Below are 23,505 nucleotides of genomic sequence, written 5' to 3' on the forward strand. Positions count from 1 at the left end.
ATATATCATCTCTTAAAGTCACTTGCAGCACAAGAATGAAACCAGATTGAAACTACTGATGCTATTCAAACAGAAATTTTAATATGCATTCTATAGGTCACTCGGATCATCTAGCTCAGTTTTAGACAGTGAGTTAATTTTAATCTTTGTTGCCTGTCTGGCAAAATCATGTTGGTCAGAGCATTGCAGAGACTGCACCATCTTCTTTAAAAGAGAGCACACTTCTCCAGTTTTCAAGTTTCCAGTTTTTCAAGTTTGACTTTATTAGAAAACAAGCAAAAATAAAGCAGCTCTGAAAGCAGAGTAACAAACAAACAGATCTTCTAAAAGACAATGCAATTCTAAATGGTTTGTAAACAAGAGGACCCACAACCTTCAGGCATGGATTCTCCTTCTGCCTCATTGGAGTTAAGCTTGTGAGCAGGAAACTTTACCCTCCACTGCCAAGAAACATCATTTTTTAAAAAGAACGTGACTTTCGGCAATATATAATAAACCACGAACAAACGAAGGAATTATAGCATCCCTCAGACCCTGGAAAGTACTGGTGTAGAATCTCAGCTTACTGAGCTATAGCACTGGCATTTGTGGGTGCTTGTCTGCATCTTTCTTCTGGTTGTACTGAATATCCTTGCTAAACTGTGATAATCAATGTGAACAGAGCATTTTTTTCAGTGAACATCTGAACTCCCATATACAAGTATTTGTGTCAATTTAAATCGCATTTTGTATCTCTGCTTTGACTCATAATCACATTCCCAGACAAGGATAATTTTTTAAAGATATTCTAGTGTTGACAGAATTAGATGCTGTTTTTATTTCAGTTACAAAATAGAACTCAAATAGCTTCTTTTTCACAATTAAGAAGTGCAATGTGTATATTTGATTATATTAAAATGTATCTACAGAAGTTCTCCTATTGGATTTTGATATTATGAATACCAACTGATTACAGCAGAATATTTTGTAGAATTCTTTTTCTCTCTCTCCCCCTTTTCTCTCTCTCCCCCTCCTCTTTCCTTTTTTCTTTTGCAAAATCAACTTTGTACTCACTGCTTGCTTTTCTTATCAGGCTGACCCCATATAACTTCCCTGATGTTGATTGGGAGATTAGATAAGTGTTGAACCTTTCTGCTGAGGTTTAACCACAAAGGAATATGAGAGAGCATATTGCTTTATCCCAGTTTAAAAGTCTCCCGTTGGCAATGGTTGATCCTAGAATGCAGATTATCTGTACATTGAAGTCCTCTGGATTTATAAGACCTTAATCTGCTACAGCTATGTTGCCATGACCTGGGAGTTTATCAGCGCAAGAGAATGAAATAATGGTTAACCATTACCAGTGGTTAAATAGGGGGCTTTCATGGAAGATTTCTGTCAAAGTGTTAGAGCTTCTCTCAGCTGGAGGAGTTTACTGGGATGAAGCTGGCAGCAGGTATATTTAGATCATACAGTTATGAATTCTCTTTCCTATGGAAGAATTTTCATGTTCCTATAATAACCTATCAAAGCAATTGAACAATTCTAGCTGATGACCATGAAGCAGCCTCTAGCCCTTTAACATATGAAAAGTCTATGCTCCTCATATGCTACAGAGCTGAGGAACTATCTCAGTGAAATTACATGGTTCTTATATATGTTAACCCTAAAACTGTAGACAAGGTTTTGGCTGATCTCAAGAAGCTATTGAAACTCATATGAGAACAAGATAGCTTCACCAATGCAGTACTGCACAGGCACTCCCTGCAAGTCAGGGTACAGCTCCTTGCCAGTGCTTTAAGTATGCTATGCTAGCAGTATCTCTGCCTGTGCAACAGCAGTGCATCTTGCATATACATTAAGCTATATATAATCACCTTGGCATGCACCTGCAGACTCCCAGAAGTCTGGATTCTTCAAATCAAGTTTCTGACTACTGACCTCATGAGACTTTGCAGGTTGCATTATGCAGATTCGGGGTACGTAGAAACAATAATGACAATAATTTCAGCCTTGTAATATGAAGGAGATATTAATTGCCTGCAATGTATTATTCAATATTAACACTGCAGTGTATTATTCAATGGCTCACACTTTGGTCTGTTAGAAAAATAAAGTTGGATATGGATAGTATTATGAGTAAGCTATAAGAAAACAAAAATACGTTTTCTTTTACATGACTGTTCAAAATCTTGTATTGAAAATTGTTGAATGTTGTGGTGTTTTGTTTTTTCTCTAGATATAAGACTTGTATGAAAATGTATGAAATATATGAATCCAAGATATAAGTGTAAATCAACATATGCTCACCCATCAGTGCACTCTAGTAATTACATGAAGGAATTATTATTGGAAGTGTTTTTCAGGCAAGCTTCCAAAAGCAGAGCGGTGCTAATAATGTCATTTAAAGTCAGGGTTACCTTTATGGATCCCAGTGATACATATTTCTGAGTAGCTAATAATTCATTACTGTCATTTCATGGCTAAAATACAGAATGGTATTTGACCTTCTGCTCTATAACTTCATTCCATTACAGACACACTGGCGTTATTTGGCCAGGTTATAGTTGTGTGTGTTTAGCAGACTGTCAGTGGAAACCAGGCAATGAAAGGATTAACTGTCAGACTTCTGAAAACTACAAGCAAGGCTTTCTTGCTGCAGGTCAGAGACTGGAATAAGGTGTCATTCAGACTGGAGCTTCTTTCAAGGTAAAAAATAAAAATTACATTTTATACTAAGGGTTGTAAGGAAAGAAAGGGTTCTTGCTGCTTAGATGTGATTTACATTGAGTTTGAACAAACATTATAAAGGAACAAGAATATTTGTCAGGAAGCCTTTTTTTATTATATAAATCACAGGTTATTTAAAAAATGCACAAGCTGTTGGATTTGGGATGAGACCAGCCTGACCAACGCAAGGTGAAAAAGAAAAAGGTATTTTCATATTTTCATATATAAACTTCGTATATTTGACTTGCAAAGAGTGAAAAAAAAATATCTGCTAGTACGTTATATTCTGGTACAGCTTGATATCAAAGCACAGCCCTATGGTTGATTTGCTTATACAGCATAAGTTGCAATTGAGTTGGAGAGCTGATCTGTTATTATGCAATGAGGTGGCTAGGAAATTGTCTTGCCTATAATGTGTTGCTGATCAGCTGAGGTAGGCATGCAAAATGATGAGTCAGGACAGAAGGAGACAGGAGGTGTAAACAGCAATTTATTGACATACACAAAAAAAATTAATAGTGGTTTATGGCTTCCTAAATTTCAGATGCACTGAGGCAATCAAATTCATTACTGGAGAAAGCAAAAATGGGCCTGAAATCAGTGAAGGTGCACCTGATTGTACAGCAAAATCCTGTTGCCTTGTGACTTCATTACCTGAGAGCTGAATCCCATATGCTCACCATTTACAGCAGCAGTTTCTGGTTTTGTGCATTCATGACTCCTTGAATTAGCTACAGCTGGCCTAGCTTGGGGCCCAGTAGCTTCCAATTTTCAGGAAACAGCTGACACATTTAGTCTCTTTTTGTAAATCACGCTGGTAAGGGGAACAATTGCCTGTCTGTTTCCTCTCTTTCAAATGTGAGTGTCCTTACCATCAAAAGTTAGCAAAAAAAAGGGAGGGGAGAAATTAAGCAGAGGCTCTTTCATATTTAGGACATGCTAGCCATTTCTTGCTGTATTCAATGTTAATTTTGCTGAGATACAACTTTGTTGCAGCTATCTACTTATGTCCTGAAATAGGTAAGTGAAATGTTAAAAGTTAATTTTCTTTTTCCTGTAGAGAAGGCTTTACAAAATATGAAACTTTACAAGGGTCATACAGCAAGTAGCCACCTTCAAGTATATGATGGTATGGTTTAAAGCCCTCAGCTAAAATCAGGTATGATTTGTTAGACCAGCTTGAACAAAAAAATGGTAAAAGTGATGAAGAAAAAATGAATGGTTTTTTGGAAAGAAACTGTGAATATAATCTGAGTATACAGAATCCCAGTTGAAAGTTACCTGTAGTAGTCTAGATAATTTTTTATTAACATCTGTGTCACTTGCTTAGGCTAAGTGAACTGAAAGGCTTATTGTATGGGAAAACTCTAGTAACCTAATTTGTTGACTAAGCTGCAAAATGAAGATAAAGTACTGTTAAATTATGGTCTCTCTGACTAATTAGTTACATACAATGTTAATGTTGCAATAACAACTTAATTGTGATAATATCACAAGAGTTAATGTATGTTTGATAAAACCCTAAACAAGTGGTTGAGTACCCAGCAAGACATAGGTAAACAAATACATTAAATGGAAATTGTGAGGAATGCTTAAACTGTTTTAAACCTTAAAATAAGTTAGTGGATATTAGTTTTAGAACTTTCTTCTAAGCTTTACTGATACTCGACAATCCTGCTAGATGCATTTTGTGGACAAATTTGCAAGTGTGACAAACTCCTGGTATGAAGAGTAATTCAAATTCATCTAAAATGAGGCAAACCTGAGATCAAATTCATCTAAAATGAGGCAAACCTGAGATTAAATAACTTAAATAATTTAAATATCTGTCACAGAGAAGAAGAAACTGTGAAACTGTTGTTTTCCTTGGGAAGCTCAAAATACTCCGCATCATTTGATTATTACTGTCTTTCACTCAGTTATGAAGTGGCTCTTGTGCTCTTTTCGTTATAGCTGGTTTCTAAGTGTTTCTCTTACTTTTGAGTTCTGGCAGTTTGTCATAGATTTATAGAAAAATAGGGTAGAAATGTCATTTTTGAACTTATTAGTTGGGCCTACTGGATAAGTGATCTAAGCACAAAACAGTTCAACCCTAGTAGTCTAGACCATGCTATGCGGTCCATCAACCACAACTCTGCAGGTGAAACAATTGAGTTAATTTCCTTTTTCATTTTTAATATCACATTCAGGTATAAATATGGGGAATGACAATATTCTGCTTATTACTGTAATTATTACAGCTTTTATCATTGAATGTTTGTTTGTGGCTTGGTTCTTTAATTGTATGGTCATTAGTGATATGGGAAAGGTCTGGGTTAGACAGGTGCTGCCAACTTTGTGATGGAGGAGAAAAATGCTGATTTCTTTATTGAGCTGTTCAAATCAGTAGTGAAAGCAAAGATATTATCATCTTCCAAAAATTTTAAATCCTGGAAAATAAAATGATTGTTTACACATTCCATGTTACAGTAAATGAGTAAAATGGTATTTTAAATTGTTATGCAGCAGCTGAAGAAAAGCAAGAGAGTTTGTGGCTTTCCTGTTGTCATCAGGCTTCATTGGCTCTTTCTTAAAGAGGGATTGTTTGAAGAGAGATACTTGCTATCAAAAGTAGCATACGTGTTTTTTAACTGCTAACATGATAGAGTGATAAAACATCAGTTTTGTTCTCTGCTGACATTGTCTTGTAAGGTCATCTTGCCTGTATTTGAAATGTACCTACTGCAGAATGCTGTGGGTATACTTATAAAGGACTTCTGCGAAGCCACTACTAATATGTTAGCAGTGAAGTCTCTTACTCAAATGCAGAAATGATTGATTGGGAAAGAAGTACAAATACAGTAACACATACAAACCCTTTTATGTTGAGAATTTCAGTAGATCTTAATGTCTTCTCAAACTTAGAGTACCCCAGTATCAAAATCAGTTCAATTTCTGAAACACTTAGCATTAAACATCGCAGCTAAACAGAAGTTCTATGAATTGCTCATGAAATGCTTTACTTATTTAATTTAGATTAGTACATTAAATCTTTATCTACAGTATCATAATGACTTTCATTCCTGATAAAGTTGCTTAAGCTCTGTAGTATGGTGTTAAAAAGGCTGGTAGTTGTTTCATCAAATAAAAAATGTAACAAGACTATACCTTTAAAATTGCTGAAATGATTGTGATTTCTAAAATACGCATTAAATCTGCTTTGTGAGTATCAGTAACTTTCAGAGTAAAGCAACTCAATTTAAATTGTAGGAGTCGGCCACTCTTTATAGGAGTTATTTTTATAGCTCTTGCAAAATGTACTAATATCTGGTTGACCACATTTATGGAGTGTAAAATTCTCCTTTAACATTGAGTTCCATGAATTTAACTGTGTTTTTATCTGAAAAAAAAGACCAAAAAAAAAAATGCATGTATATACCACATCTTACCATATTATTTTTTACTTAGAAGTATGTTCGAGCTATAAAAATTTAAAAATGAATGGAAGATATGGTAAAGTAATTTATAATTAAAATTTTAGTAAATTACTGTTTCTATTCTTACCTTCTCTTTTAATAATATTCTGGCTCTGTTGTTAATGGCCTGGTTAATCATTAGCTGCTTCTGAAAGAACACTCTAAAGTGAGTTATAGTCCTATAAAGCCTTCTAGCCTATAGCATATTCAGCAAAATCATGTTAAAGGCTACAAGTTAAATTCTTTACCATTGCTGCTAATGCTTCTGATAAATGATTTTCAAAAGAAGTTTCCAGAAACTAAGCTCTTCAATGTAAAGATAAATTATTTTAAAACATTACAAAGTCTACAGCAAAATGGTATTTCTCTTGATTGGTTGACATCTAGAAGTTACTGCAGATCATTCATTTCCATAGTACATCTAATTGGAGATGGGAAAATATCTGTTCCAGATGCATATATGATGCATAGAGTTAAGCATGCTGAATGATTTTTTCCTTCACCCTTAGAATCTGTTTTCTGTAGAGGCAAAGATGGCAAGAAATAAGTCTCCCCCTTTTACAGCAGAGGACCAGACAACAGTTCAGCATGACTGACCAACATTGTCCATAACAGGTCAGGAGTATCAATGAGTACTGTAGTTTGTATTGACAATAGGCTGATATGTGGCTTTCAAGCTAAAGAGGTCAGGATCATTCATTCTGAATTTACCCTTTTAATTCTTAGTGACATTTCCTAGCTGTAGCACAGTGGAAGCTGTCTCTTACTTCAAGTAATATTTGGTGAGGTATAAGAACTTTCAAGTAAATAAAATATTGCAATATCATGTTGTCTAATTTCTTTGTGACAAACAGGATTAAAATACTGCAAACAGCCCTCAAGGCTGTCAAAGTCCATTGGTGCTTTTTACCACCCTGTATGTCAGAACTTTCCTGGACATTCAGAGTCACCAAAACAATTTTTTTCCCTCTACAGATCCTTGTGATGCACACTTATAAACAAGGAACGCACACCTTCTATGTAGGCTGTTGGAACTCCTGGGCAGTTAATATAGTCCATAGATTTGCCTTACCTTTAGGTAAGGAATACCTCATGTAAGTCCAGGTGAAATCATGCTTAAGTCAAGGCGGGTTAAAAATATATACTATCTTTTGTTTCTTGCAATCACAGAGTTTGCCCAGTTATAAATCTTCAGAGGAGATTTTTCTAAAAACAAAACAAAAGCCTGTGCTTACATATTTTTCCTTCCCCAAGATCAGATCTGACTTGCCGTGGATGTTTGGTTCATTCACTTCATCAGTGTTTCTCATGTCTGAATGTATCTCATCTGAGGTTGTAGTCATAAGGCAGACTGCACTCCTGTAGCCTTTGCAGCAAATCCATTTCCTGGAGTTCTGCAGGGTTTCCATTTAAAATGATTTTTTTTCCCACACTGTCTTAGCTTATCAACACCTTACTTAGCAAATGCCTCTGACAGTTCTCTTGTCAAAAAATGCTGTCATCTAAGGTTTTATCATGCGCTGACATCTACATCTGATAGCTGGCCAAAGAATACTAGCTAATATTCCACTAGCTTAGAAACAGCTTTTCCATTCAAGCAAAGCAGCTGCTACTTTTCTTCTTTTCCTTTCCTATGACCAGCATATTTATACTGATATGAGGTGATAGTCACTGGGACTTATTTGTCAATATAAGGCATGATATAAAAGATACATTTGCTAGGATCATCTAAATGTGATTAATGCATTAATCTCTCTATCCAGTTAAGACTGATTTAAAAATCACTTTTTTTCCCCCTTTAAGAAATAACATAAAGTAGGCCTTTAGACACTTGCTTTCCATTTATCTTATGATACCCTTGCTGATCTTCAGGCTCCAGTGAGAAATTTAATCCCTTTTAAACATGTAAGATGCTCTTGGTGACAGTTATTTCTTCCTTCCCTGAGTTCTGGGGATGATATGGATATGTATGTGGATATCATAACTTTTTCCCCCACCACAAATCATATTTGCATGCTTGAATGGCACCAGCTTTGGGTGAGAATTGCAGATTGATAATCTTCATTTTCTTAAGCAATAAGCCAAAATTCAAATTTGTATTCAATTAGACGGACTTACAAAATATAGTTTGAGACTGAGGTAAGTTAGCATAAAATATTGATCATTTTTTAAATGTATTTTTTTCAACTTTTTAAAGGAAAATCATTGCAGGTTATAAAACTTCACTTTTTCATAAACATCTAGGGCAGTAAAAAAAAAACACGCAGTTGTCTTTTAAACAGTTAAGTCCAATAATTTTAGATTCAGAAGTGCTTTTTGCGTTGTCCTCTGGAAGTTAATTACACTTACAAAGACTGTTTGTCAGTAATGTGGATTTAGGCATCCAATTACTCTAAAATTTTGCAAAACACTTCATACTGTAAAAGCTTGCTGCTATAAAATAAAACAAAATACATTATAGGGAGCATAATGTGAGAGGTTTTCTAATGGGTTTCCAGTTATCCTGTCTGAAAGACTTAATGTCACCTCTTGAAGTATCCAAATTGTTCTGTAATGAAAAGTGAAATCTTGGTGTTACAAACACTACTAGTTATTGACAACACGAGCAGATATTCATTAACTTTAATGGAGTTTTATCTACTTGCAAAAGGACTGAACTTATGCCTAGAATGTTTAGACTAGATCACCTATGCAAAAGCTTGATGTGGTTACTCAACCATCAGGAACTGTAAAGTGTTGAATATTGGAAAGAATTTATGGGACTTTCAGAAAAAGAAGTTTTAGACATCACTTAAATCCTGAAATCATCTATTTGTTAGGACTTTGTGAACTACCTTGAATAATTGCTCTAATTATAATGTACCAAAAATTTAATGTGATTTATCATAAAATCTTCATAAGCAAAAACTTCTTTAGAATAAATTCTGCTTCCAGAAAGGGAAATGCTATTAAAAATATCACTTTCATTATGAACATCAGGAAAATCCACACTAGAGAAGTCACTGAATAATTATTTCATTAACCAGCACTTGCATACTGCAATCACTTCTTTTACTTGTAGAAACAGAATAGCATTTTAGTAACAAATGGAAAATTTCATTTTGTAGAAAACTTAGTTTTGTAATTAAAAGCAGCTAAGAGGAAGAAAACAAACTGAGAGCATCTATGCTACACTAATGTATAAGGTGGAAAAATAGTAAGAACTCTTGCATTTTTTCCCTGACAACCTATCTGAAAATTTCAGTTTTAAACCCTTTAAAAAATCTGACTAATATCTATATCAGTTACTAAAGCAATAATACAATTTTTTTCACTGACACTTTAGTGTTGAACTGACAGTCAAATACATGGATAACCAACATGAAAGACTTACCTTGATCAAAGATGCCCCAAACTTGATTTATTTTTTCCACGAACTAGAAAGTTCACCATGGGCACTTGAAGGTAACCTCACAATAGAAGCAAAGTAAAATGATGTTCTACAAAGAAGTGTTTGAAGTTAAATAGATGACAGTCTGATGAAGGCTTTTTGTGAGAAGTGTAACTCCATAAATTGTTTTATTCCTTTTATCAGCATGATGCTCTAGCTGTTGACAGTCTAGATTTATTTGTAGTTGTGACCTTTCTGACTGAGGAATGTTGCTCTACAGGGATCAGAGAAATAGCTCAAATATGAGAAATATTCTCTTCAAATTTTTTGTTTTAACAGTCCTTCAATATTTGTTTCAAATATTGTAGCAAATGTTGCAAAACCTGTTTCCTCTGAAAAAAATACATTATTGTTAAATAACATTTCTGTATTTTTTGTGAAATAAAGTGGAGTAATCTCAAGCAGAGTCTATGATATCACTAAAGACAGGAGAAAAATGTTTTCTTAGGTACTTAAGTGGATCCCATCACAATAATAGACAGGCACTAGAGATTTATATAGTTTTCCAGATCCTGTGATGACCTTGTGCTTGTTGTCTCACAGCACTGTGCCCTCTGCTTTTTGCAATGGGCAAATTGCTTTTTTGTTTTGTTCTGTTTGTTTGGTTTTGTTCTTGTTGTTGTGGGGGGGGAGGGGGGACGACTGGGTCTTAGAAGGGAAAGACACAATCTATAGCCCCGTTTCTTATTCTGTCTTCTCTTTGTTTACAAACTATCTGATATAAACTGGTGAAATGACAGGTAATTTAACTCTACATTAATAAGGAATTGTCAAGTGGCAAAATCAGCTCAACCACATTATGCTAATGAGAGCAGCGAATGAATTTAGGCTACTAGCTGCTTTAACTTCTTAATGTGATGGTGCCATTAGTGATTCATATTCCATCAACCTCAGTTCCAAGGTATTCATTTTGTCATATCTTGCTGTCTACCCTCATCTCCTTCCCCAAGGGAGACTTGGCTTACTTACACAGATCAGCTGAACTGTTTCTTTTGTGGCTTGCTACTCTTGATTACCTGTTTTAGCTGTCAAATTAGGTAATGGAGTCTAATTGATATTTAACTGGAACAACTGAGGCATTAGGTGTACTGGTACAAAATTCCATTGTTGCTGAAGACAGATCAAAACTAACCGGAGAGAGTCTGAAATACTGAACAGTCTTCAGGAGATAATCAAATTAAAAATATGTATTTCAGGAGACTTAAAAATAAAAAATAAAATAAAAAAATCCAAGCAATTAAAAATAACTTTTTGATAAAATGTCTGTTCTTGAAATCAACCTTTGTTTTTGCCCAGTTTTTCTGTTAATTCTTTAAAAACTTAAAACATAAATGCTTTATTATTCATCTACCTTTCCGAGAAAAAAAATAGCTTTGCTTTTAACATTTACTCGTACACAGCACAAGCAATGAGTGAGTGAACAAGGACATGAGTAAATATGAGATGAAATTATTTCTGACTTCCATATATAAAAGCAAGTTGTTGGATATTTTTAATCTTGTCAAATCATAATTCACTGGGGTATGGGAATGAGTGGGCGTGGAAGGGGGATTCTGCTTGAATTAGAACTGTTTATGTACTCAGTATTTGTTATTAGAGGACTCATAACACAAATTGATCTGCAAACCATGAGTGCAAATACATAGATATAAATTCATATTTGTATGAATTCAACTATTTAGATTCAGTCACTGCTACACCTTTGTTTAATCTACTAACATCTGTTTAAAATTGAATGATCTTTTGTGTGTAACTTATAATATTATGTCACTTTTCCTTTAAACTTTAGTGTAAAAACATTAAAGTACCAATTTGAAATTCTTTTCTTAAAGATTTTGAACTTTGTCAGTTATGATTCAAGTAAGGAATTTTTTTCCAAGTTATTTTTGAGCAATGAACACTGTAAATATAAATAAATTCAGACTCACTAAAGCTCATTTATGGGATAGATCAGCACTTAGACAACATTGCAGTGATGTCTGTCTGACAAGATATAGTCAAGTTATTAACTATGTACAGTTGTAATCTCTGCTAAATACCATATAACTTTCCATTCACATTAAATTTCTATATACAGTTCAGGTGCATTTTAAATGTTATTGAGAAGAATCTTATGAATTATTCGTGAAATTGTGTGTACTGATTTTTTTTTTGAGAACGAGTGAAATCTTGCTTAAGAAGAGGAAGCTGGCTACAGAATACCATTACCCCAATGGAGATAGTCATTTCCTGTCTCCATTGGCAATTTGGGTTTTTACCTGCTGTTAGACAGTGTTTTTTTCATGAATTTCTATTAAAAAAAAAAAAACCAAAAAAAACACAAATCTTTAAATATCTTTCAGTGATACCTTGTCCAACTGGAGAATGGGCTGGTTTAAAACAACTCTTCACTTTGGAGTTTTGGTTGGGTCATTGGGTGTTCTTTCTGAGTCAGGTGGTAGTGTTTAGGAGAAGCTCTCTGTCCATCATTGAAAACCCACAGAAAGAACTAGAGACCCTAGTGATCAAAGCCCTGTGACCGCGAGTAACTATGGGACATGGCCTCAAATACATACCAGTATTCAGGAGATTCAGCAAAAGGTCATCGGAAGGACTGCAGAGAACTTTGGTACTCACCAAAGTACTGGTTACCTTTACCAATGGGCAAGTCAATGATAATTGCTGAAAGTTGAAAAAGCCAAGCATGGATTCAGAGCTCCCTGAGGTTCAAATAGTGTGTTATTTTTTTAAAAATCTATTATTTCATTTCTAACTTTCAGAAATAACCCAGCCTAGTAATTTGCACATCACTGTTTTCAGTACTATTTGCTTTAGAGGACATACAAATTGTTTGTAAAGAAATTAGATGTCAACACAATGGGGAGGCCTTTAAGGACTGAGTAATCAGACAGTCTCAAGATGCCAGCAAGGAGTTCGTAAGGGTTACTCAGTTATTGTAAACTGGAAGTACATATAGACAATGAAATTGTATATGCATGCTTTAGCAACGAAGGTAATTCAATGGGTTGGATAGTGGTTGTTGGGAAGGAAAAATAACATACCAGTACCTCATATATATTAGCTGATCATATTTGGATGGCAGCGTTGCTTTGTCACAAAACTCCACCCCCCCCCCCCCCCATTCCTAAGTGCTTTGGAAGGATCTATATGCTTCATTTGTCTTGATATATCAGATGCCAAGACTGAGGCTTGACTGTTTCAGTGACCAACAAAGCTTTTCTTCATGTTGAAAGTAGGCATTCAAGACGCATTTTACCTGCAGTTGAATTCAATTTTAAAATGCTGCAAATGTCTTGAAATATCTGATGGTTTGGGGATTTGGGGGGGGGGGTGGAATTCTGTATTTTGATGGCTCTGAGGTGCCACTTTCTTTTTATACAATGACAATGCCAGCATCACAGGACTGCATTAACTTCCATATCAATACAATAGCCTGAGTTTTTATATACTTTTGTTTTCTCTTTCAACTCCTAAGGCACCTTTCTTTAACAAACCATTAATTTTCACAACATCTTGCAAGGTTTTGCTGTTGGCTTGCTTCTATCTCTTATAATTTGCAGAAATGTAAACTGAATCCAAAATGTTGTGTGCTATCCTTCATAAAGAACCAGAGCTATATTTATATTGGAAAATGTAAGTTGAGAGACGAAATGTTGAAAGACATGTTCTTCTTTTTTGTGTATCCCAATAGCAGCTTTAACACTTTGAACTTATCACTTGACAATATTGTAATCTAACTGTTGTTGTCTTATATCACCAAAATTACCTTTGCAGAATTTTACATAAAATCAGTTAGAACTGATATCTATCTATATTTTATTGCTTTATATATTCTTAAGTGTATTAATAAAATAAAAAAAAATAGATTTGATTCTAAGTAAGTGTAGCAGAATAAAAAGGCTCACTTTTTAATACTATTACACCGAAGGAATAGACTAGATCCTTCCACAACTGAGGAATTCAGCTCTGTTCATCTGGAACACTGCTCTTTTGCAAGACAGAAAAGAAACAACAACAAATACCAACAGAAAATGAATTTCCAATACACATCTCTCTTTTCAGCAATAAAAGATGGTCTACATTAGTGTTCTTTTGGCTTGAGAAAAATTGGGTTGGATTTTATGCCCTTTTTTGAGTTTGTCCATAAGACCTTACTAGGAATGGAAGAGTTAATGAATGTAATGCTAACTTAAAAAAATAATAATAATAAGCAGAAAAAAAAATTCACGTCCAATTGACAGGCATAGTGGGATAAAATACACAAAGCAGATCAGAGCTGCAAGCTACATCAAATAACTCTCTGTCCTCTTGTCAGGATTCAGCTAGTATGCTCCATCCAGTGGAGGGCACTGCATTTCTAGTACAGATGTGAACCAGCTGAGAATGTCTAGTATAATGTAAGAATAATCAAAGTTCTTGTTTTTTTAGACAGTATAAGAAAAGCCTGGAAACTCTAAAAGTAACTTAAAAAATCAGTATGAAAGAAAAATGTAGGGGAAGAATGCAAGTCTCATAATAGACCAGAGCTCTGTGTTAGCTCTTCTGAACTCAGTCTCTCTGCTCTGTAGGAATGTTTTGTGCCAATTTTCTTGGGAGGGGAGAGGGTTAAACACAAAAATAAAACCGAAGAACTATAATTTCTTATGTTAAAGAAATTCTTTTTAAATCGGCTGTTCTCTGGAGAAGTAGAAAAGAGCCAGCCCATCCAGGTGCTAGGGGAATAAGGAGACATTTCTTTATGTCTTCCATTTACAGTGATGTAGGTTCACCATGAGCAATATGTGTTTGTACTATATTTCTTTCTCATGTGCTAGAGCTAGGTTGCAGAGACGTTTGGAAGAAACTTCATCGCAGCATGCACAGCCCTTTTCAGTGTCCCTTTGCCATATATGCTGTTGGAACTTGCGTCCCTTAACTAGCTCATAACTAGATCTTTATAGGATAACATTATTTCTATCTGTGCTATTTGCAGCGACCTCCTGTGTTCCAACTTGATCCTGTATCAGATGTACAGTTCTACTCAAAAAATAGCTTAATCCAGAGTAGGACCATTAATAACTGTATTGTTGACTCCAGGATCAAATTTGTGAATTAGAAGATTAATCTAGTGCAATTAAAATAGCTTTCTCTCTTTCTGCTGACAGCGTGTAGTCTCTGAGGAGGCGTGCTCTCAGTTTATATCACCTACCTTCAAGTTTGCTTCTCAGTAAAGCATGTAAAATCCTATTAACTTCAGAGTTGCTTCATCATCCCCTCTATCCAATTTAAATTAGTGCTGCATTCAGATCATCAGACCTTCATCAAGCTCATAAAGGGGAGTGGATAGACATTTAAAATAACTATGAGCTAGATTATTCATTGTTCTAATGTCTTTAAGCCCTCTTGTATAATTGCATGGGAAGTATGGATGCTCAGCAGAAGCCAGACAATTTAATGTGGCATAGGTTACCCATTGTACATTGTTTTTATAGAAAACCAGCTACCTAAATGTTTACTTTATTGGTGTTTAATATCTATTTAAGTAAATCAGTTTTCTGAAATACTGACTTTAATTAATAAATCATGTTTTACATCTAAGTACTTCTTTATATATGTCTATTTTTTTTGAATCAAATACTATCAATCTTATTCTCATGAGTGCTTCTGCAAGTCTTGTGATGTAAAATGGGGGGGGGCAGGTGTGGAATCTCCTCTTGCACCTGTATACAAATCTTTTTAGGTGTATGTATAAGACTTTTATCTTTAACTTCAGTGCAGAAATTCACAAATCTAACTGACAGCACTCCTATTAATTCCAGGTTATTACAGTGTGTTTATTGTATTTGCTGAAGTACATGCTGTTGGGAAAAATAGTTGAGCAGCAATCAGTGGGTGGATATAAATGGGATGGTAACAAAAAAAAATAGTGGCCCGATTTGAAGAAAGCAATGGTTTTTGCCAGCAAACTGTTGTATTGTAGTTTACACTGCATTATGATTAGAGAGTAATAAGGAAAAAAATACAGTAACTCATAGAACTATAATTTTCTTCAGATAAACATCTTCAAAGCAGGCTAGATGAGAACAATTGTTTTCTACGTAGGAATTTATACTAAAAGTAGGAAATGCAGACATAATTTTCAAAGACATTGCTAAACTTGGGAAGGAAGAGGATAGGATTATCTCATTCTTGAAGCCTCTTCAGGCATTCCTAGAACTTCTCATTCATTAATGTTGAACTTCCTATAAGTTTGGGGAAATTATTGAGCATCTGCTTTAAAATAAATAAAAACAGGAAGAAAAAAGAAACTAATCCAGAATCTCTACCCACCTTGTAGGATCTCTTAAGCTAGACAGAAAATTGCAACAAAATCTGTATTTTGAAAATATTTATATATGTATCAAGCCATATGGTGGAGTGTCCAGATTTGGGGAGTGGAGGGTAACAAAGGATAAGCAAAATGAACCAGATATAAATAAAATAATTTTCACTCTTATCCCACTTTGTTCTTCCTGCAATTACTAGCTCCTTCCTTTCTCTTTATCTGTGTTAGTGTATGTATATATATATTTCTTACTCATAATGATAGAATTATGCGATTTTGTACTCATGCGATTTATTACTGAAACTGTTACAGCATGAGTCTCCTTCACTAGCAGATAATGTAAGTGAACAGGTGAAAGACTGAATTTCTTCCTGCAGTAAGTGTGAATTATTCTGTCTGGAAGCTAGTTAATCGACGTTTATTCTTTGGTCTGATCAAAACTCTATTCAAGTGCTCTACCATTTCAAATCAAGCATCTTGGATACTAAGAAACTAGATTGTGTCATAATCCTACTCTCAGAATTAGAACTCAAGTATCAGGTTCAAGGGGAAGAAGAAAGAGTAACAAGAACTAGAGCTGTCAAGGACTTAAGCACAAGCTGTTACTTTAGTTGTATTGCTGAGTTCCAGAGTACAAGAGTACAATGCTTGACTAAGCATTAAATGTGAAGTTCAGACACATCTACAGAACTCATCTACAATGTTTTTACATCTCTCTCCTTCCAACAGATGTATAAATGGGCTTAGAAGCCTTGTTCTTTCATGTTCTTTCATGTTCTTTGTGAAATCAACGATCTCCTTTTCATATATACTATACCATATTATAAATAGTTCTTCTATGTTAAGATTATCTCTGAATTTAAATAATACTTCCCTTTCTGTATTGCTTAATGTCACAATTTTAAAGAAGACACATCTTTAGATTGTCATCTTCCTTTTTGGTCTTAGTTTTGCTGGAATAATCGAAATACGTATATTTTAGCCTTCTATTCTAAGACAGGTCACCTGTCCCACAGATGATTTTTTGCCTATTTCCACATTTATCTCACACTGTTCTGCTACCTAAAATGATTAATTCTTTACTTTATGCATCTATTTTGCCTCAGCCAATTACATCGTCTTCCTATAAATGTTTCAACAATGCTCTTTGATTGACCAAGATACACAAATCTTTCTCTAGCTTTCCACTGGACTAGCTCATTTCATAACAGAAATTCTTCTTTTCCCTGAGTGCATGACCTCTATGCTTTTAAGTTTCTTATTTCCTTACGTCATTAATATTTAATGAAAACCCACCATTTTTTGCTCTCATAGCCAGCAGCCCTAACTGCAATACGTATGTTCCAAGATGATTACTGTTCTGAATTTTCTATTACCCCTGACTTGAAATCAGACAGATTCTCGCTCCCACGCTTTGAAACTGTGACTTCAATTAGTATGTCAACTTTGGAGCTAATTATTTCTAATGTCGTTAGTACTCTGTTTTGTATCAAAACCTTTTGTAAACCAAACTGTATTATGCAAGTTGTTTCTACCAATTTTGAAGTATATTTTCCTCTTAAAAAGAAATAAAATACTATTAGAGTAAATTTTACTTCCTAGTGGCAGCAATTGCCATAAGGTGAAATCTTTCTTTGTTCATAGGTCGTTTTATGTGTCCTTCCCATAGAGAAACAATCCCTTCTCAACACTGGTAAAAATATAATAATAATTAAAAAAAAAAAAACTTTTAAGGCTGCAAACATTACCAAATGAAAATGGGAAGATAAATACTTCAAGCAAAAAGGCACTAAACGTGGAAGGTTATTAACATCCTAACAGCAAAAAGCTCAGACAACTTAATATTTCACTTGGTTTATGACTAGCGTCTTGCTCCTTATGTCAGAAGCTGTGATAGTCTTGGAGGCATTTATAGCTCAGACTCATTTGTATTTGAAATTATGTAAGTTTGGCAAAGAACAGTCTAAGTCTATAATTGTCAAATTCTGAAACAGATATGTCTTTAACTTAAATCAACATAACAAAGTGTGTGCCTAGGTATGAAAAATTATGGGTATATATGTCAACAGATATATATGCTTCAAGTATGTATATATATATATATATAAACTTTTAGCATATTGTAGAACTCGTAGTTGGCCGATTCATGCAACATATGAGAAGCTCATTATAATCATTTTTATACAGGAATGAAAATTTTGTGTCCAAGATAGCTGAAAGAATGTTTACAATTCAATCCAAAGTAATGAGGTAAGAAATGTATTTTATCTGTCCTCTTCTCTTCCCACATCTAAGTTCTATGTATGTTCAGTGCCTTGTTTCTGTGGGTGCTGAGGTGAACATTCCTTCTCTCTTCCAGAATAGTGTCGTATACTAGAGTTTGGGATATAAAAGTCTACTTGCAGCCAGAAGTCCATAATTTAAAACATGAAGGTCTCTGCACATCTCTTATCTTTTTCTCTGCCATTTCATGTCCCCCCAGCCCCACCAAATGTTTTTACTATAGATGAGAGAGAGAAACAAATTCTATAGTCTATAGATTTTACTCAAGATGCTTCTGAATGCTTTTTATCTGCATGTCACAGAATATCTGTAAATTTATCCCAAAATAACTTAATCCAAAACCAATAAAGGACATTGCTCTGATAACAATACATTTATTTTTAGCCTAAAGAAAGAAAAAAACCTGCTTCTGAAGAACTCAGATAATGGAACAGTTCCGATACCTTAAGTACCTGAACTAGAATTAGACCTTGGGCATCCTAAATGGTATTTATCTGAAGAATTAAGGTTCTTCAGACCTAAATACAATACTCACAATACCTTTCTGGGCAACAAAACATCTACATGAAGATTCTAATTTTTTCTCTACTGAAATGTTAAAAGACTAGCCCCATCTGACTGTGTTAATTAAATCCTACTTAGTTAGTTCTAAGATTTTATTTTATTTTTTTATACCTATTCTTAACAGTTTTCTCTTAAATGTTTTTTATTTAGTTTAAATGTTTTAATGAAAGCACACTTTCCTAAACATTCAGAAAAATCAAGAACTGTTTTGTCAATAGGTTCAAAGTTTTTCAAAAACCTTCTGTTAATGAAAACGTGAACAGCAACTACACTATTACGGTGTAGTCGAAAAATTCTGCTTTGTAGATGTCAAGTGATGCCACACACACACACAAAGTATTGCCTCAGGACATTCGGCTCTAGTGCATTAATTTTCTTTTCCACATTCTAGAAGATGTCTTAACTAAAAGTTATGAGAATATGCCACAGACAGTGCAAAACAAGCCCCAAATAGCAGGCACTGCACAATAAATCAATATGGTACTGTGAAATCATCAGAAGAGAAAGCTGAATATTTAAAGCACAGATTATGTTCTAGACTTTAGTATGATGAAAGTAAAAACAGTGACTAGTTTGTAATAAATGGCATAGAAAATTGACTATGTTCAACAAAAATTGAAACAGGACTAACAAGCAAAACCTTTTGCGAGGTAGCAATTATTTTTTTTGCTGTTTGTGTTGTTGTTGTTTTTGTTTTGGTTTTTGTACTTTACTGTCACAACACTGAAACTGCCTGTTCTTTGCCTGTACGTATTTGCTTTGTAGTAACACTAAAGCCAAAGACCAAATAAGACCAGAGCTCAAATTGAGTCTCCAAAACCATATATATAAATATTTTTCATCTGCTGCTTTCAGCTGGTGAGGCAGTATCTGCTGGCAAAATTTCTTTGCATGTTACTTCTTAAATGTGTTACTTCAAAGTTAATGAATTTTATCTTGTTTCTATTTCTCTGTTTTATAAAAGCAATCCAGTGTTATCTGGCTATTTTACTCCTTTCTGAGATCTTTGAGATCATAATGACTCCCAAATATTGTGCTGTCACTGATCAATCAACATCACTGATTTGGTATCCAAACCTTCTTGTTAGAAGACATTAATGATATTACGCGTTGTTCCTTATATAGACCCAGGAATACCTCCCTTAATAAACTGCCTCCAGTCTTGTATTTCCCCTTTCAACATTAATGCCTTGGTTTTGAGTGGTATTTCTCTCCTAGAAGGTATTTACTACACATTTAGAGCAGATTTAGTAGACCGATTGAAGGAAAAAAAAAATGGACACTTTTAAAATATACTGAATTCAAGTGTCTAATGAGATAGCAAATCTGTACCTAAATATATAAATTAGTCCAATTTTTTAGAATGCTGCTCAAAATTCTGATTTCCATCAAAATGTACAACTGTTCAGATGTTCAGAATGTAATGAACCAAATATATCTTTTGAAATTCAGCTTTTTTGCAGCTCCAGATACTCCGGATACTGAGACTGGACAAGATAACTTCCGTGACTGAAAACAACGGATGACATTACTCCTCATCAAGGAATTTATCCAGGACTAGGTGTTTCATCTGAAAACGTTTGAAGATTTGGCATATACATTTATATCCAGAAGAGAAGAATCCATCAAAATGGATTATGGCTAAAGGAAACTGTCTTTGTGTCTTCTACCTTATGTAGAACTCTCAGATTACTTTACATATACAAAGTAGAAATTCAGATTATAGAAACAGAATTGCAAAGGACAACTTGGTGGTAGAATCCAGTCTAACAGGCATTTACATGTGGCCATGTTACATCATCCCTCTCACTAAAAGTCAGAGTTAGCTTAAAACTTCAGTTTAAGACTACCATTGTAGTGGGTTGTATTCCTCGTTATCTCTATTGCAATGCTACATCAGAAACACCCTCACTTTTGCATTGTCCAGTGTCTTTTTTTCATTCTCATTTTATTGTTATTAACACTTGTTCTCAAGCTATTTCCTAAGCATGAACGTTTCTTCTGATTTACACCTTTAACTCCCATCTTTATTTTAACAACACAACTCTTACGGGCCCTCTTTATCCAGCTTTGGACAGTGTGAATATATCTTCCTTACACATATTTCTCACAGGTGGGTGACAGGTATTACACATAATTATACGTATGCCTTTATATTCATACAAAGTGTTTTATAATGGCACTACTACCAAATGAATGTTGTTAATTGTTTAGTTGTAAAACCTTAAAGTATATCAGCATTTTTGCTGTTAACATACTTTATGTTGTGGTACTCCAAGCTGAACCAAAATTCCTGTATCAAGTGCTGCAAGTGCACTTGGGCAAACTCATAGTTGAATCAATTGTAGCTTCTTTTCTCTGAAGGAGAGAAAATTCAGGTCCAAAGTTATAAAACTTTCATCAAGGAGGTTTATTGTCTCAGCATTGTTGTTGTAAGGTAGCAGTAGTATTATTTTATCGCTTACCTTCAAACACTGAATTCTACTAAAGCTGTATAAAGCTTCAAGTATCTGCAGTTTCTAAAATACAACATTTGTTCTGACTGGAAATGAATTGCAGGAATAACAATCTTTTTTGTTGTTTGGTTGGTTGTTTTGTTTTTTTCATCAGTAGGAAGCACTGAATGTTGTTCAATATTATCCTTACAACAGTCACAGAGCCAACTTATTTTGTTAGTTATAGCAGAATAATTGCATGTCAGGCATATAATGCTTCGCATGTACATCGTCTTGGTATTTGGAAGGCAATAATATGAAACAGTGCCAAATAGTAAGAGACTGACAACGAAGCTGTGTTCTGGCTTTCAAAGTAGGTAATGTTAAATTAAACACTTGCATATGGTACCTAATGCAACAACAAGTGCTATATGTGAGATTTTTATTCTCTTTGAGCAGCTGGTTTTAAACCTATTGCTCATGGATAAACCTATTGCTTACTGGATAATCTGTCAGAATTTTCTAGATCTTCTTTTCAGTGAAGTAGATAAATAATGTTTATTTTTGAGATTACTGAGGCATTGTGATATCTACAAGGGCATGCAGAAATGGGAAAACAGCTCAGCTTCAGTAATTTACTGCCTCTCAAAAAATGATTAAGTCTATTTTTAAAATACAGATAAATTTAAATTCTTCTTTTTTTAATGAATAAAAAATCTTCCACAAACATAAAAGAGCTTGTTTTCTGTAATGGTGTTTGCATTTGTTTCCTTTATCATAAAAACAACTACACATGTCACATATTTCAAATATGTGAAATATCTGGAAGCTTAGTAGTATACAAATACCAATGTTGAATACAAGGAAAGCTCCCTTGTGTATTCCGTGAAACTGCTGTAAACCCTGCAGATAACAGAATCCCTCTAACTCAACAATTGATTGATGGTTGGTATTTCTAGTTGGCCAATAGGTATATTGAGAATATGTTGTGGCTACTGCTCCTAGCACAGGGTAAGGGTGATGGTTCCTATTTTCAGGACAGGACACGTCTCCATGCCACCCACTCCAGGTGCTCAGCTCTCGGAAAGGTCAAGAATTCATGGACCTGGCAGGTTCAGTGTTTTCGCAGTAAGTTCCTATTGAATTTATTATTTTCTGGCCCAGGTGCACACTGGACTGTTCCTTTATGCCATGTGGAAAAGGGCAGATGACGATGTCTTTTTAACTTATATCTCATTTTCTAGGTATCTTTGTTCCTGCAATTTCTGTCTTTCTCCTGAGTCTGTTACCCAGCTTGATGTTGCAGCTATCTTAGAAATAATCAGAAAAGCTTGATTATCGTGTTATGCCACTGGAAAACAATAAGAGATGTGTAATTAGAATAAGACCGAAGTTAACGTAAGTATCAGTATGTTCAGTGTTCTACTTTTTCTTTAGTTTCCAAAGTTCTAAAGTGATGTTGAAGTCACAGCACGCTGGTAAATAAAACAAGGATGTCTTGAAGTATAAACTGTTTTTCCAGCATGCAACATACAATTTCTTTTTAAGGGGCAAATAAACATTCGATGACTAACAGCTTTGTTTTACTACATGTTAAAACTGACCTTGGTTATAAATTATTTAAATGATCAGTGGTGAGGTGCAAATAATTACAGTAGTATCATTTATGGATGCTGCAAATTACAGTGCAGCATTTTTTAAAAGGAAATTTTTTTTAAAAAAAATCTATTATCTTCTTTCCCTATTTCCCTTGTTTCCATCAGCTCTTGAACTTTATTTTTATTTTTTGCCACTTGACTGCATCCAAAGTCAGGCAGAATGAGAGACAATCTTAAAACAGATAAGAGGTGATTGCAAATGCATTCAAAACCAAATAATAAAATCATCTGTTGGTGGTGGTGAAGGAGATGTTACCTAAACAGAAATTATGCTGTAAGTAATTCTTTTTTGTCTGTAATTTCAATCACTTCTGAATACTTAATAAATATTAGGAAGATATTAATTGGAAGAAAAGATGAAATATAAAAATAATGCCAGGGCTTGACAGATTGCTTAAACTGAAAAGATGTGTCAATTCATGAATTACCACAACGATGTAATTCACTAGCTAAACTGCTCTGTTATAAGAAATAACACTAAACTGAGTATAACTTTTATGGCCATATGTACTGACTTTTAATGAAGAAATTGTTTTGTGAACAAGTATGTAATTCTAGATAAAAAAATATTTGTAGAAATTTTGATTGAAAAAAAAATTCTGCTCATGATTAAAAAAATACAAAAAGATTTAAAAAGAAATAAAAAATATACAAGAAACTCACCAGC

General features: G+C 34.3%; 1 long non-coding RNA gene across 1 annotated transcript; it reads left to right on the plus strand.

Moving 5' to 3' along the window:
- Nucleotides 1-1,213: 1,213 nt before the first annotated feature.
- LOC308194951 lies at nucleotides 1,214-21,405 on the plus strand. The gene is made up of 3 exons (XR_013951092.1): nucleotides 1,214-1,435; nucleotides 2,517-3,729; nucleotides 20,198-21,405. It is a non-coding gene; the product is annotated as an uncharacterized lncRNA (long non-coding RNA).
- The last annotated feature ends 2,100 nt before the right edge of the window (nucleotides 21,406-23,505 follow it).

This window comes from Anser brachyrhynchus (assembly GCF_964034855.1).
Source record: "Anser brachyrhynchus genome assembly, chromosome: 4".
Classification (NCBI taxonomy): domain Eukaryota; kingdom Metazoa; phylum Chordata; class Aves; order Anseriformes; family Anatidae; genus Anser; species Anser brachyrhynchus.